A 14428-nucleotide genomic window follows, 5' to 3' on the forward strand; every position below is an offset into this window, starting at 1 on the left:
ACCACCGGTCTGTCGGCTTCCACATCCCACACCCAGTCCACCACAGGGCCCCCCCATCCGACTCCAACACCACAGCAGCCGCCCAACATCCACAAACTTCTGTCCCCAGGACACGCCAATCACTTGTGTGCCCACCTGTCCTGGGGCCCGAGTCGATACCACACAGGCAAGACGATGAAGGTACTGGTGTAAGTGGGAGTGGGCACACTGTTCAGGGGACACATGCACGGGGGCCAGGGCCAGTGGGAGGTAAGCTGTGCACCGGGGGAGGCCCAACCCAGGGAACAGACTTCTGAGGAGGCACTCACATATGTCCTGGGGGCCGAGCTACAATCCCAGGACATGATGGGCCATGTGATTACCATCTTGCAGGAGAACCAGCAGCTGCAGGGGCTACACTACCAGGTGGTCATGTAGCAGTTGCAGGGTTTAAATGCCAACATGGCCACCATTGCAGGGGTGGTGGGTGACATGACCTACACGATGTGTGCGAAAACAGCACACCAGCGGACCCCTTCCATTAACCAGTCTACATACCAGTCAACAACATCTGCTGCAGCTAGTCGACAGGAGGACCTGCCACATCACTCACAGGCCACCAGCACCCCTCCCCCTGCAGAAGGTGAACCACCCGGCAAACATTCCCTACAACCCAGAGAGACACCAGAGACTGTTACCAAGACCCAAACCATCAGCCCCTCCTGAATGTCTTCCTTGTGTACCACTGAGACACCTTGTTCACTTTTGACTGCCTTTGATCCTTTTCCTATGGCCCCATGGATGCTGGACCTGTGCAACCAACCAACTGGGCCACTACACTGAAGTTTTCGTCCACCATCACCCCATCCTATTGCACTATCCCATCATTTTTTCTCTACAATTAACACCCTTGAACACAACTGATGTTTCTGTGCTTTATCATACAACAATATGCAGTGTCGTAAACTGCTAGATCCTGTGCAAATGTACTGTAATGTGTGAATCCATCCAACAAATGTGTGCAAGCAGTCTGTAGTCATCACATCAGTACAAAGTTGTGACCACACCAACATCTGCAAAAAGGGAAAGCATAAGTGATAGTCAATTGAGAAGTAAAGATAGTACTTGGCGCAACACAGCAGCCACACAGCACTGTAATGGAGGTATGAACTGTAGTACAGTCTTATCTGAGTGTCAGTGGAAGTACTGATGTATCTTTTGTGTCCTGTTGTCCACATACTCCTCCTCCTCCTCCTAATCAACTGTCTTCAGTGTCCTCTGCTGCCATAGGTGCATGGACTCCCACCTCCTCGTGCAGGTAGAGCACATGGCCTCTGAGTGCCAAATTGTGCAGCATGCAGCAAGCCACCACTATCTGGCAGACCTTCTCAGGGGCGTAGAAAAGAGATCAACCAGTTACATGAAGGCACCGGAACCTGGCTTTCAGTAGCCCAAATGTACGTTCAATAACCCACCTGGTATGCCCAGGTGCCTCCTTTTACTGAATTTCTGCCCCTGTCCTCAGATTCCTCACTAGTGTCAACAGCCAGGACAGGCTTGGAATAGCTGGAGTCACCTGGAAGTAGTGAGGGACACACATTACGTATGTACAATGACACAGAGTACAACGTCAGGTGGCATACAGTGACATACATTGAGTGAAGACTCAAGCTCACTTATGAGCCACACTCTCTGCCTATGTTGTTGTGCCATCACCTGTGGGATGCTGCTATTCCTCAACGCATAGTCATCCTGCACAGATCCAGGAAACCTGGCAGTGACGTGGGAGATGTATTGATCAGCAAGGCACACCATCTAGACATTTATACAGAGTCTACCTGCTCATTTGTCCTGGGAGGGCACAAGGCAACATGGGTCCCGTCAATGACCCCAATCACCTGGGTATGTGTCCCATGGCGTAGAATACAGCCTTCACAGTAGGCAAATCTTCACTCTGGGGGAATGAGATGTAGCTGCTCATGTGTTTTAGCAAGGCAACCAAAACTCTTCCAAGCACATTTGAAAACATTTGGCTTTAACATTCCTACAGCCAAGCCCACAGTCACCTGGAAGGAACCACTCGCCAGGAAGTGGAGCACCGACAGTACCTGTACTGCAGGGGATATTGCTGTAGTTCTACAGATAGCAGGAATCAGATCTGGCTCCAATTGAGACACAAATCAGTAATTGTAGTCCTGTCCAGACGATAGATGATAATGATGTGCTGTTCCTCCGGTGCAGCCAAGTCCACTAGGCGTCTGTACACAGGTGCTTGCATCCTCCTCCGCAGTGGTAGGTATCTAAGTATACCAAACATGAGATGTGTGTGACTACAGGAAGTATGGACACACAATATAACAGTACACAGAGCATGTATGTATGTGAAAACTGGAATTGTCTTGGTGTGTACCATCGGTACCTATGACACACATTAGGAATTGACAACCACCTGTCCTGTTTGCAGGGACAGGTGGAAGTGATCTCACTCTGCCGCCATTTGTCGTCATGTCGACGGCTGTCTGCACCACCATGCAACTCCTCCTTGGTTAACATGGAGCACTATGGAGCACAGGAACCAATGATGATCAACGCCAGCGGTGACGGTGTTCACCGCTGCAGAAGTGACTGACATTTTCTCCGTCCTGCTTCACTTGATTCCTGACTCTCTACAGATCAACACCTCCACTGCATGTGCTGCTGTGTCTGGAACCCACAATGGTCCATGCTACAGGGGAAAGGGCCCCAGCCTTTACATCAGAGGAGTTGGTGAAGCTTGTGGATGGGGTCCTACCCTTGTATGGGCAGTTGTATGGGCCTCCAGACCAACAGGTGAACCTTATGGGTACGTTGGATGCGACATGGATGTATGAAGATGTATGTGTGCTGGCAGTGTGCCATTTGGGGAGTGTGTTTTTGCTACATGCAATGTGTATGCAGAGTTACCGGTAATAGGTGGGCTTAATGTGGGATCTATGCAGTATGTAACCCATTTCTGTTACAGAAAGGATTGCTGAGGTCATGGTGTCCATTCATCTGTGTTCCCTATGCAAGTCAGCGCCTATCAATAGAAAGGGTTGTGGTGTGCCATTGCCAAGGACGTACGGACTCTGGGGGTCCATAGCCAGCGGAGCACCCACTGCAGGAAACTGTGGGAGGACCTGAGATGTTGGGCCCGGAAGACCGAGGAGGCCCAGCTGGGGATGGCCCCCCCTAACGAGGGAGGGGTGCCCATCGGACCCTGACCAAACTAATGGCCTGCATACTGGGGGTGGCCAATCCTGAGTTGGATGGGTCCTTGAGGGCATAACAGCAGCCACAAGGGGGTGAGTACACACTTTGTGGTATACTATTTTTGTTTCCTGACATGATGTTTGGGTACAAGGTTCTAGTCAGTGGATGCCCCAATGTACCGGTATAGCCAATCTTGTAGAGTCCTGCTTAGCAATGTATGGTGGAATGTCTATTTGATATTGTCAAGTAGCTGGCATACCGTGGCTTCGTGAGTCCCAGTAGGTGTGCAGATGGTAGTGTTTGGGTTCATTTCTGCTGTTGTTCTCAGGTAATTGTATGGCATTGTGGTTCATACTGCACAGTGTTAGTTCCAGTGAGTTATTGTAATGTGTATGCCATATGTGCTGTTATTGATGTGATTGACCTTGTGCTCCCTTTCTTTCTCCCGCACACTCTCTCCTTTTCTCATCCTGTCCTTGTGTGTATTAGCATCATCTGGTGAAGGAGCAGGGGCAATGGCAAGTTGGGGAGCTGCAGTCCACAGGACCCAGGAGGCAGAGGCCACCAACGCAGAGGGGACCAGTGGGTTGGAGGGCGAAGGGAGCACCATGGGGGAGACAGGAGCTACAAAATCTGACTCTGATTCCTTCTGCAATGGAAGCTCCCTGGTGGTGGCCGACCCATCTGGGACCAACCCAGCTACAACATCTTCTGCCACCCCTGTACCGACACTGCAATCCCAGTAGCCCCCCACCCAGTTGCTTGTGCCCCCTCACCCAGGTGGGTGGGTGTCTCCTTCACCCCAGGCACCTCAGGCCCTGCCAAAGTCAGCCCTGCTGTTCTCACTGAGGAGGCTATTGACCTCCTGAGATTCATCTCTGTAGGGCAGTCAACCATAGTGAATACCATCCAGGGGCAGGCATCCCAGGTGCAGCAATGCAATGCCTACCTGGAGGGCATTCACGGTGGCTTGGCTGTCCTACAGAGATCGTTACAGGCTCTGGCCTCCTCTTTGATGGCAGCTAGTGTCCCTGGTTCTTCCGTTACCCCTCCCAAAGCCCTCTCCCCCACCCATCCCACACACACAATCAGATTAGCACGTACTCAAGACAACAGACAGGACTCACACAGACAAGCACAGGCACCACACTTCACTCCACAAGGATGCACACAGCCAACACACAGAAGCACATACAACAACAGCTACTGCCTCCACTGTCTCCCCCTCCTCCTCCTCTCTCATAGTCACATCAACACTCACACCTGCAAGTGCTGCATCTTCAGTCCAAGATCCTGCCACCTGTGCAGCCTTGCCCACAGTCACCACAACAGCAAACATGCAGACTAGCACCCCTTCACCACATGGGCAGTCACCACCATCACAACCTCATGCAGCACACCCACCTCACTTTCAGACACCACCACAATATACATACACACATCCTATTTGTCCTCTCTCACCCTGTCTGTCCACCCCATCCAAAGACACATAAACACTCCCACTCAGACACTCAACAGCCACACTGTACATGCACCTGCAACCCAGTCCAGTACACCTACTCTTCCTACAACTACTTCCTCTAGCTCCTCTCCCAAACCTTCTCCAACAACCCACCCCATTGGTCCTAAGAAACTTTTCCTTCCCCCCCTTGACCTCTTCTCTCCTCCTCCTCCTCCCACCTTGCCCATAAGAGGAAGCTCCCTCTCTCCCAGCCTAGTACCTCCAGCTCCCAGTCCACTCATGTCCTTCCCCCTGCAGCTACACCTGCCACTAAGGGTCACGAAAGTGGCACTCCGGCCGCCCCATCAAAGCCAACACCCCGCCCCTTAAGCAACAGAGCAAGGGCCCGCATCCTCCCAAACCAGTTCCAAGGACCCCCTTTCCAAGAATCCCCCCACCCCTGCGGTGCCTACCTACCATCAGCATGATGCCCCTACCCAGTGGAGGGACTTGGGCTGTCAGGAGTAAAGTTGGGCCTTGGACGTTGCCCTGTGGATTTACAAAAACATTGAACTGGCCAATGGCCCTTTCTGTATATATATCATTTATTTTATTGAGGTAGCTGTATCGACAGAATTACAGTGGTTGGACCAGAGGTATGTGTCCTGGCTTTCTTTGCTCCTGGCTTATGTTGTTGAATGTCTCTGCAGATAGTTCTCGGTGTGTGGTATGTGTGTATGGTGTGTGTTGTGCGTGTGTCACTCACCCCTCAATCCCTCCTGTGCTAGGCGGTTGTACTCCCCATCGGCAGTGGCAATGCTGCCCCTGGACAGCCATCATGTGATACAGCATCAGCAGGACTTCCAGTTCGGGTTCCATGGCGGCTGTGGACTCCTCTGTGTCCCTGGAGGTGAGTGTCTTCTTTAGATGATTTGATTTCGCAAGGCTTTTCGTGGTGGTGATTCTGCTCTGGAAATCCTGGAAGTCTGCTATGTCATAATATGGTGGGCGCAAGCCTGAAGATGGCAACCACCGCGGTCAGTGGACAGACTGCGCTGGCGGTTCTGGTGGTACTGTGGCTGTCTATGGGAAGGATCACCTCCATGGTCATAATTTGGCGGTATTCACTGGCAGCCTTTCGACAGACCTACTACCATCACCGGCATGGCGATCAGCTGACCACCAATGTCATAATGATCACCTTTATGTCCATTCTCAGCCAGGTGGTTCAACAACACAATGGTATCTTGCTTACAGACCTCTTGAGTGCTAAACGCCACCAGTAGGTCACAGATGCATTCAATTGTGAATGAGTTGCAAGGTATGACAGAAGATTCAAGATTTTTCTTGAAAATTTGATTGAATATTGAGGGACTCTCTGTATACCCTTTGTGGGACGTGCACCATGCCAAAACATGGTTTCCAAACCGAAATGTGAAGAGGAACTAACTGTTCTCATGCAACGGTATAGAAAAGAAACCCTGGCACAAATCAGTGACCCTGAACTACTCGGCCTCACATGGAATCTAAAACACACCTGACAACAGGGAACAACAATGTTGTTAGCTTTTCACACCTCCAGAACAATGTAATCTTTCCAACGTGACTTCTGCAAGCACATAATGGGTGAATTGCATTGACTCTCCATTACCTCCTTCAGGATTCTATAAATTCAATTACTGGAGTAATTCCAGCAATCATTTCAAGTGTCAAGTTATATTGGGATGCTCTTGGATATTCAGCATTTAGCTTCCAATAAACCCAATATCTTGCATTTCCTAAACCACAGACATTACTTCATTTTAAAGGTCTGGCAGTAAATCATCAATGGTCAGCATGGTAAACAATGCAGTGTAAGAACCATCATTTGCTAATTTAAAGGCGACACCTTCATCATATGTACTCATCTCTATGCCTTTCGGTGTACAATAGATGACACAGTTTAATGTACAAATGATATCTTCCTGTACTAGAACCACACACACAAATCAGGATCCTATTCTCACAGAAAATTCTGTCATTATTGGGTTGTTGTTTGTTTATTCACAACTCCCATAACTTGAAACATGATTCCCAATTGGGGTAGTTTTGGGACTACCAATATTCTTAGAATAGGCAGCAGCAGTGTCAACCAAGAATGACACAGGGTGGCCATTCACCTCACCATCTACAAATCTACCACTCTGATCTACCTCCAAGACTGCACCAAGTAGGCCATCTTCCTTCTCTCTCAGGCACCATCAGGCTGACTAATCAGAGCCATAATTCTCAAATGCCTCAAACATTGGAAACTGTTAAAAGGGATTATTGTCTTGAAATGCTTTAAAAATTAATAATGAGAACTTGATTAGAATTCAATGTGGGGCCACTTGCTTTTTGCTGTGGCATCGGGGGCTATGGAACCTACATCACTTGAAGTTATGGTATGTTGAAATTCTACCCTCTCTGTGCATTTTGCGTCTGTGCAGGGTTATTGCTCTGGAGTTGTACAAACTCTGATTTCTGGAGATGATTGGTTGGCTTGAGACGGCATTCCCTCTTCCAATGTCCTAACTTGTTGAAAAAATGAGAAAGGTATTGTCTTCTTCAGACTACACACATCCATTCATGTATTAGGGTCAATTGAGACTCCTTGATCCCCACTCTGTATCACAATAGTACCCTTTGATACACGCCTAGCATAGCACCAACATTCCCTATAAATGGCTGGTTTTGACTAGTTCTCTGAGCAGTTCACTTCTGGGCAACCATGAACTGCTCCATCAGCTTCCCCTGTTTCATCTCTATTTCATCACTGCAGTACATCTCATACTTCAAGATCTCAGCAAATGCTTTTCAATCATCATGCAATTTTCAGGTCTTAATCCTGCCACAAACCTCAACATAAAATGTCTGCTATCTCTGGGCTCAAGGATCTCCATTCCACTATAGTGCTTGAACCCTGCAACAGTCTCTTATAATAGGCATGACGTTACTCTTTACGTTCCTGAGTTGTTATATCAATTTCAATCCTGTCTACATCTTTGGGTGACACCTTTGACTTTAAGAATATCATCACCTACTGATACTTTTTCATCACCATCAGCAAAGGGCCTTAAGTCACTAGGCTTCTTGGCAGTTCTGACTCAGGCCATTCAACAGCTATTTTACATTCTGACCACAAGTCACTTAGAACCACCATGTGGAACAGAGTATTCTAATCAACCCATGGCATCTGTGAAATCTTCACAAATAGCTCAACTTGCTAGTACCACTCCACTGGCTCTTCTCTCAGCTTTGGAAAGGCATTAGTGAATAATACAAGATCACTTCTGCTCCAAGGCACATAAACATAATCTCACCCAGTAACTTCTCTTAACTGAACATTTGATGCACTAGCCTCTCACACTTCAGGAGGAGGTGGTTCCCCTGTCTATTTCTTCAGTTCTTTCTTTCTCATCCCTTTACTTTTCCATTTATTTAACTCATGTCATTTTCAAATGTTCTGAACTAGCTCTTGGATTTGCTTTTTCACCCCTGAAGTTCTCATAAAGGCTATGTCTTCCTCATTAAAGCATACAAGGCAACTTTTCTGCAAGGCGTTGGTCTTCTTCAAGTCTATCTTATTTCTTTGAGCCAACTCAGCTAATTTGTCATAAGCTTGTCCTGTGCATCTAGTAACATCCCTACACATGAACACAAGCTCATTTTCTTGGTAAGAGTCTAAACGAGTCATTTCAAGATTCACGCTAATCAGCTCATCAGGTCTAATTTCAGCTTAGCCACATCCACCATGGTTCGCTCTCATCATTGACTGAATTGTTCCCTGATTCAACTCAGAACCCCCAATTTCACTCAAAGGAGAATCAGCAATAAAAGCCTTCACTCACTCACCTATTTCATTAGAGCTAAGACTGCATGACACTAAATGAACCTTAGACATATTCCGAATTCCATGGGTGTTAATTGTAACTCCACCAAATGGGGAACATAAACAATTAGTGGATGACCCATGACTATGTTTTCACACCTCTCTATGCAGACACTGACAGCCGCCACTGCTTTAAGGGAACCTGGCAGCGCAGTAGCTATGGGATCAAAAGTAGCAGATGAATAGGCTTCTAGTGTTTTGTGTAACCGTGTAAGCACTGGCAGAGTTCTAGGAAGGCAATCAAGTAATCATTATCCCAGGGAACCGGATCAGACACATCCTTGTGTGTCAGCCTCTGCAGTTACTTGGCTACTAGAGAACAGTTAGGCATCCACTGGTGACAGTAGCCCAAAACAAATCCTGACTTCTTTCTGGGCAGTTGGTCGATTCATTTTCACAATTGCTGAAATACTCTCTTTTGACAACTTCCTGGACCCTTTCTCATTGTGATATCTGAGATACTGAACCACTTCCTGACAATGTTGCAACTTTCCTGGGGACACTTTATGCCCATTCTCAGCCAGGTGGTTCAACAATGCAATGGCATGTTGCTTACAGCCTTTTTGAGTGTTCAACGCCACCAGGAGGACATTGATGTGAGGATTTAAGAATGAGTTGCAAGGTATGACCAGAGACTCAAGATTGTTCTTGAAAATCTAATTGAAGATTGAGAGACTCTTGGTATACCCTTGTGGGACTCGGCACCATGCCAAAACACGATTTCCAAACAGAAATATGAAGATGAACTGACTGTTCGCATTTAACAGTATGGAAAAGAAACCCTAAAACAAAACAATGACCATGAACTACTCTGCCTCATATGGAATCTGAAACAATATCACAGCTGGATTTTGTATCACATGATACCAGGGACTAACAAAGTTGTTACCTTCTTGAAAGTCATGAACAATGCAATATTTCCCACTTGTCTTCTGCAAGGCCATAATGGGTGAATTGCATGGAGTCTCCATAATCTACTTCAGGATTCCTTGTTGGATCATAAATTCAATTACTGGAGTAATTCCAGCAATTGTTTCAGGTGTCAAATAATATGGGGGTGTTTTCGGATATTCAGCAGTTAGCTTCCGGATCAATCCAATATTTTGCTTATTCCCAAACCTCAGACCTAAATGTATCTTTAAGGTCTGGCAGTAAATCATCAATGGTCAGCATGGTAAACAATGCAGTGTAAGAACCATAATTTGTCAATTTGAAGGCGACGTCCTCTTCATGCATTCGCATCTCTATGCCTTTCGGCGTACAATAATTACACAGTTTAGTATTCAATGGAGATTTCTTCCCAAGAGTCGTAATAGACTAGAATCACACACACAAAACGGTGATTCTCTTGAAAGGATCCTATTCTCACAGGTACGTCTGTCGTTTCTTGGGTTGTCATTTGTTTATTCATAACTCCTATAACTTGGATACTTTTTGCTAAGAGGGGTAGGTTTGGGACTTCTATTGTTCTTGGAGTAGAATGGATAGCACAAGTGTCAACCAAGAATGACATGGGGTGGCCATTCACCTCACCATCTATGAATGGACCACTCTGATCTACCTCCAGGACTGAGCCAAGTAGGCAATCTTCCTTCTCCCTCTGTCGAAGTAAGCCTCAGCAAGGCCTACTAGTGCAAGGGGTTCGCCCTTCTCTGCACAAGGTCCTCAGACCATATAGGAAGAAGTTGGCACAGAAACTGAAATAAAAGACAAAGGGGGTCATTACAACCCTTGCGGACGGTGTTAAAGCGGCGGTAATACCGCAAACAGACTGGCAGAAAAAAAAGGGAATTCTGACCGTGGCGGAAACCGCCAACATAGACAGCCACTTTAACACTCCGGCCGCCACAGTGGTACAGACAAACAGCTCGGCGGTCACCGCGAACAGACAGGCGGAAGACAAAGTACCGCCCACAGTATTACAACAGGCCAATCCGCCACCTTTTCCGGGGCGGATTCACCGTAGATAAAAACACGGCGGAAACAGCCATTCCAATGGGAAAACGCTCACCTTAACACACTCCACGAGGAAGGAGGGCACCATGGAGCCGGAACTCCAAATACTCCCTGAGATTGGGTTCCTGCTCCTCTACGGACATCAGCAACAGCGGCGCCGAAGACAACGGTGAGTACTGCACCTACGACATAGGGGAGGGGGAGGCAAAAGTCAGGGACACACACATGCAACACCCCCACCCCCACCCGACCCTCACCCACTACAACACACACACCAATGCATTTCAAAACATCACAGTAACAACCCCCAACCCCCCCCCAGAAGAATGCAAAGACAAAAGGAAATGAGTACAACCATTGTAATGTAGCTCAATACAGTAAGCCAATATATACAGAAATATATACAAATGCCAAAAATATACATCACGATCAGTAGTGCAGGTATGCACCATCCAATGTCCATGGACCACTGGGCCCAAAATGCATGGGCGAGGCCCACACACGATACCTGTCCTGAAACGGAGAGAACACTGCAGGAGCATCAGATAGAAATACAACAGGCACCTCAGGGGGAAGGGGAGGGGGGGCACCTCAGCCGGATGACAGCACCACGCCAGATCCACGATGGGGCTCCATGCCCATTGATGTATCCTGGGGAGTGCAAAGCCACAGTCTCTCAAGTCTCTACAGTGGGTGGTTTGCCCACTGTACCATCCTAGGGAGTGCAAAGCCACAGTCTCACAAGTCTCTACAGTGGGTGGTTTGCCCACTGTACCATCCTGGGGAGTGCAAAGCCACAGTCTAGTCTCTACAGTGGGTGGTTTGCCCACTGTACCATCCTGGGGAGTGCAAAGCCACAGTCTCTCAAGTCTCTACAGTGGGTGGTTTGCCCACTGTACCATCCTGGGGAGTGCAAAGCCACAGTCTCTCAAGTCTCTACAGTGGGTGGGTTGCCCACTGTACCATCCTGGGGAGTGCAAAGCCACAGTCTCTCAAGTGGATGCCTTTCTCCACTGGTTCTGGAGGGGGACTGGTGCCCAGAGTGCTTCATCCTGTTAAGGGCTGAGGTAGTGGATGCCTTTCTCCACTGCTTCTGGAGGGGGACTGGTGCTCAGAGTGCTTCATCCTGTTAAGGACTGAGGTAGTGGATGCCTTTCTCCACTGGTTCTGGAGGGGGACTGGTGCCCAGAGTGCTTCATCCTGTGTAGGACTGAGGTAGTGGATGCCTTTCTCCACTGGTTCTGGAGGGGGACCGGTGCCCAGAGTGCATCACTCTCCCCGTGACGGTCCCAGTTCCATCACTGCCCCTGTGCACATGGGCTAGCCATGCCTGAGTTGGCGGTGCTTGCCCTGTTCAGCGGTGCTTACCATGGCGGTCTTTGCCCTGTTCAGCGGTGCTTGCCCTGTTCAGCGGTGCTTGCCATGGCGGTCTTTACCCAGTTCAGCGGTGCTTGCCCTGTTCAGCGGTGCTTGACCTGTTCAGCAGTGCTTGACTTGGCTGTCTCTGACCTGTGCAGCGGTGTGTGCCATGGCGGTCCCTCATTGCCCAGCGGGGCTGTGGCTGCCGGGGCACTCCTGGTCACTGACTCCGGCGGTGGTCTCCTGACCGGTGACGATTGTGCTGCCCTCCTGGGCACTGACTCTGGCGGTGGTCTCCTGACCGGTGACGATTGTGCTGCCCTCCTGGGCACTGACTACGGCGGTGGTCTCCTGACCGGTGACGATTGTGCTGCCCTCCTGGGCATTGACTCCGGCGGTGGTCTCCTGACCAGTGACGATTGTGCTGCCCTCCTGGGCACTGACTCCGGCGGTGGTCTCCTGACCAGTGACGATAGTGCCGCCCTCCTGGGCACTGACTCTGGCGGTGGTCTACTGACCAGTGATGATGGGACTGGCGGTCCCTCATTGCCCAGCGGGGCTGTGGCTGCCGGGGCCCTCCTGGTCACTGACTCCAGCGGTGGTCTCCTGACCTGTGACGATTGTGCTGCCCTCCTGGGCACTGACTCCGGCGGTGGTCTCCTGACCGGTGACGATTGTGCTGCCCTCCTGGGCACTGACTCCGGCGGTGGTCTCCTGACCAGTGACGATTGTGCTGCCCTCTTGGGCACTGACTCCGGCGGTGGTCTCCTCACCAGTGACGATAGTGCCGCCCTCCTGGGCACTGACTGGCGGTGGTCTCCTGACCAGTGATGATGGGGCTGGCGGTGGCGTCCTGGGCAGCGGGGATGACGGCGGCCTTCTCCGCCGTGCTGCTCTTCCCAGACTTTGGCGCTTTCTTCTGCCCCTTCCCCACCTTGGGAGGAGTCCCAGCTGACTCGACACTCCCCCCGGGACCCTTGTGAGCGGCTTTGCCGGCAGGAGTCTTCACCCTCTCCCGTCGGGTACTGTCCAACTTCTGGTGCTTCACAGGGGTGGGGGGACTGGCTGTGCTTTGACTCTGTGTCACACTGGCTGCCCTGGTGCCTGGTGCGCTCCACATACCTCTAACAGGCACCACTGGTACCGGACTTTTTTTGGCTGAGGTGCTACTACGGGACCTATGAATTGGAGGGGGGGTTGGTGGGAAAGAGGTCAACGTTGCTCAGGAAAAGTTTCTGACGAACACTGGGACGGGTAGCTGGAGGGGGTCAGGGAGTGGAGGAAGAGGAGGTGGTTGTAGGAGGTGTAACTTTTGATGATTTGGGTGCAGGTGCATGTTCTGGAGGCTGTCGTGAGGTGGATGGATGTTGGGTGTGTATGTGCCCACGTTTGTGTACTTTGGGAGGGGGCGTCACAGACACACTTGGAGAGGACACAGGGGACATGTAAATGGTAGTGGGGGTGGTGAGTGCAGGTGAGCGGGGTGTGGTGCTGGGTGTTCTGGTGCGAGTCCTAGTGGCTGTGGTGGTAGTGCATGGAGGTGAGAGTGTAGACGAGACTGGGAGGGAGGAGGGAGACGAGGAGGAGGGGGACACAGTGGAGGCAGTGGATGTTGCTGTGTCTGTATGTGGGTGATGCTTCTGTGAGTGCCTGTGGGATGTGTGGTGCCTATGTTTGCCTGAGCTGCCCTTGTGTGTTGAGGTGTGTGCAGGCTGGTCTGATGGTGTGCTTGGGATAGGTTGAGGTACAGGGGCTTGGGTCTGGGTGGAGGAAGTTGGAGGGAGGAGGCTAGACACAGGGACAATGGCTGCCATCAGTGCTGAGGCCAGAGATTGCAGGGTTCGATGATGGGCAGCCTGACCAGAATGAATGCCCTCCAGGAATGCATTAGTGTGTTGCAACTCCCTCTCTACACCCTGGATGGCATTCACAATGGTAGACTGCCCAACAGTGAGTGACCTGAGGAGGTCAATGGCCTCCTCACTGAGGGCAGCAGAGGTGACATGGGCAGGGGCTGAGGTGGCTGGGCGAAGATGATGCCCACCCTCCTGGGTGAGCGGGCACGGGGCGAAGGCTGAGGGGCTGCTGGGAGGGCGGTGCTGGTAGGGGGGTGGCGGCTGTACCTGTTGAAGTGGGGGGCACAGATGGTGCCACCACCACAAGGGAGCTCCCATCGGAGGACGAGTCCGTGTCGCTGTTTGCTGATCCGGTGACCGCCGTGAAGCTCCCCTCGCCCTCCGTCCCACTGGTGTACTCAGAGTCCATGCTGTGGCCCTCCATGGCCATGTGGGATGCAGCCCCCTTGTGCTCCGGTGCCACTGTACCTCTGCATGATGACGCTGATGCACAAAAGAACAGGGAGAGCACCAAAAGGGGGTGGGAAACAGAAGAAAGACAGGTTGAGTGCATGGCTTACCGCTACCGTTGGCGGACAATACAGACACAGCAGCCTCCTGCACTACGCCGTTCTCTTGGCCTCTACAGATGCAGTTCCTGTGATATGGCCTACATGGCTATGGTGGACATCTGCACACATAGATGACACAGGGGCA

This window comes from Pleurodeles waltl, chromosome 8, assembly GCF_031143425.1.
Source record: "Pleurodeles waltl isolate 20211129_DDA chromosome 8, aPleWal1.hap1.20221129, whole genome shotgun sequence".
Taxonomy (NCBI): Eukaryota; Metazoa; Chordata; class Amphibia; order Caudata; family Salamandridae; genus Pleurodeles; species Pleurodeles waltl.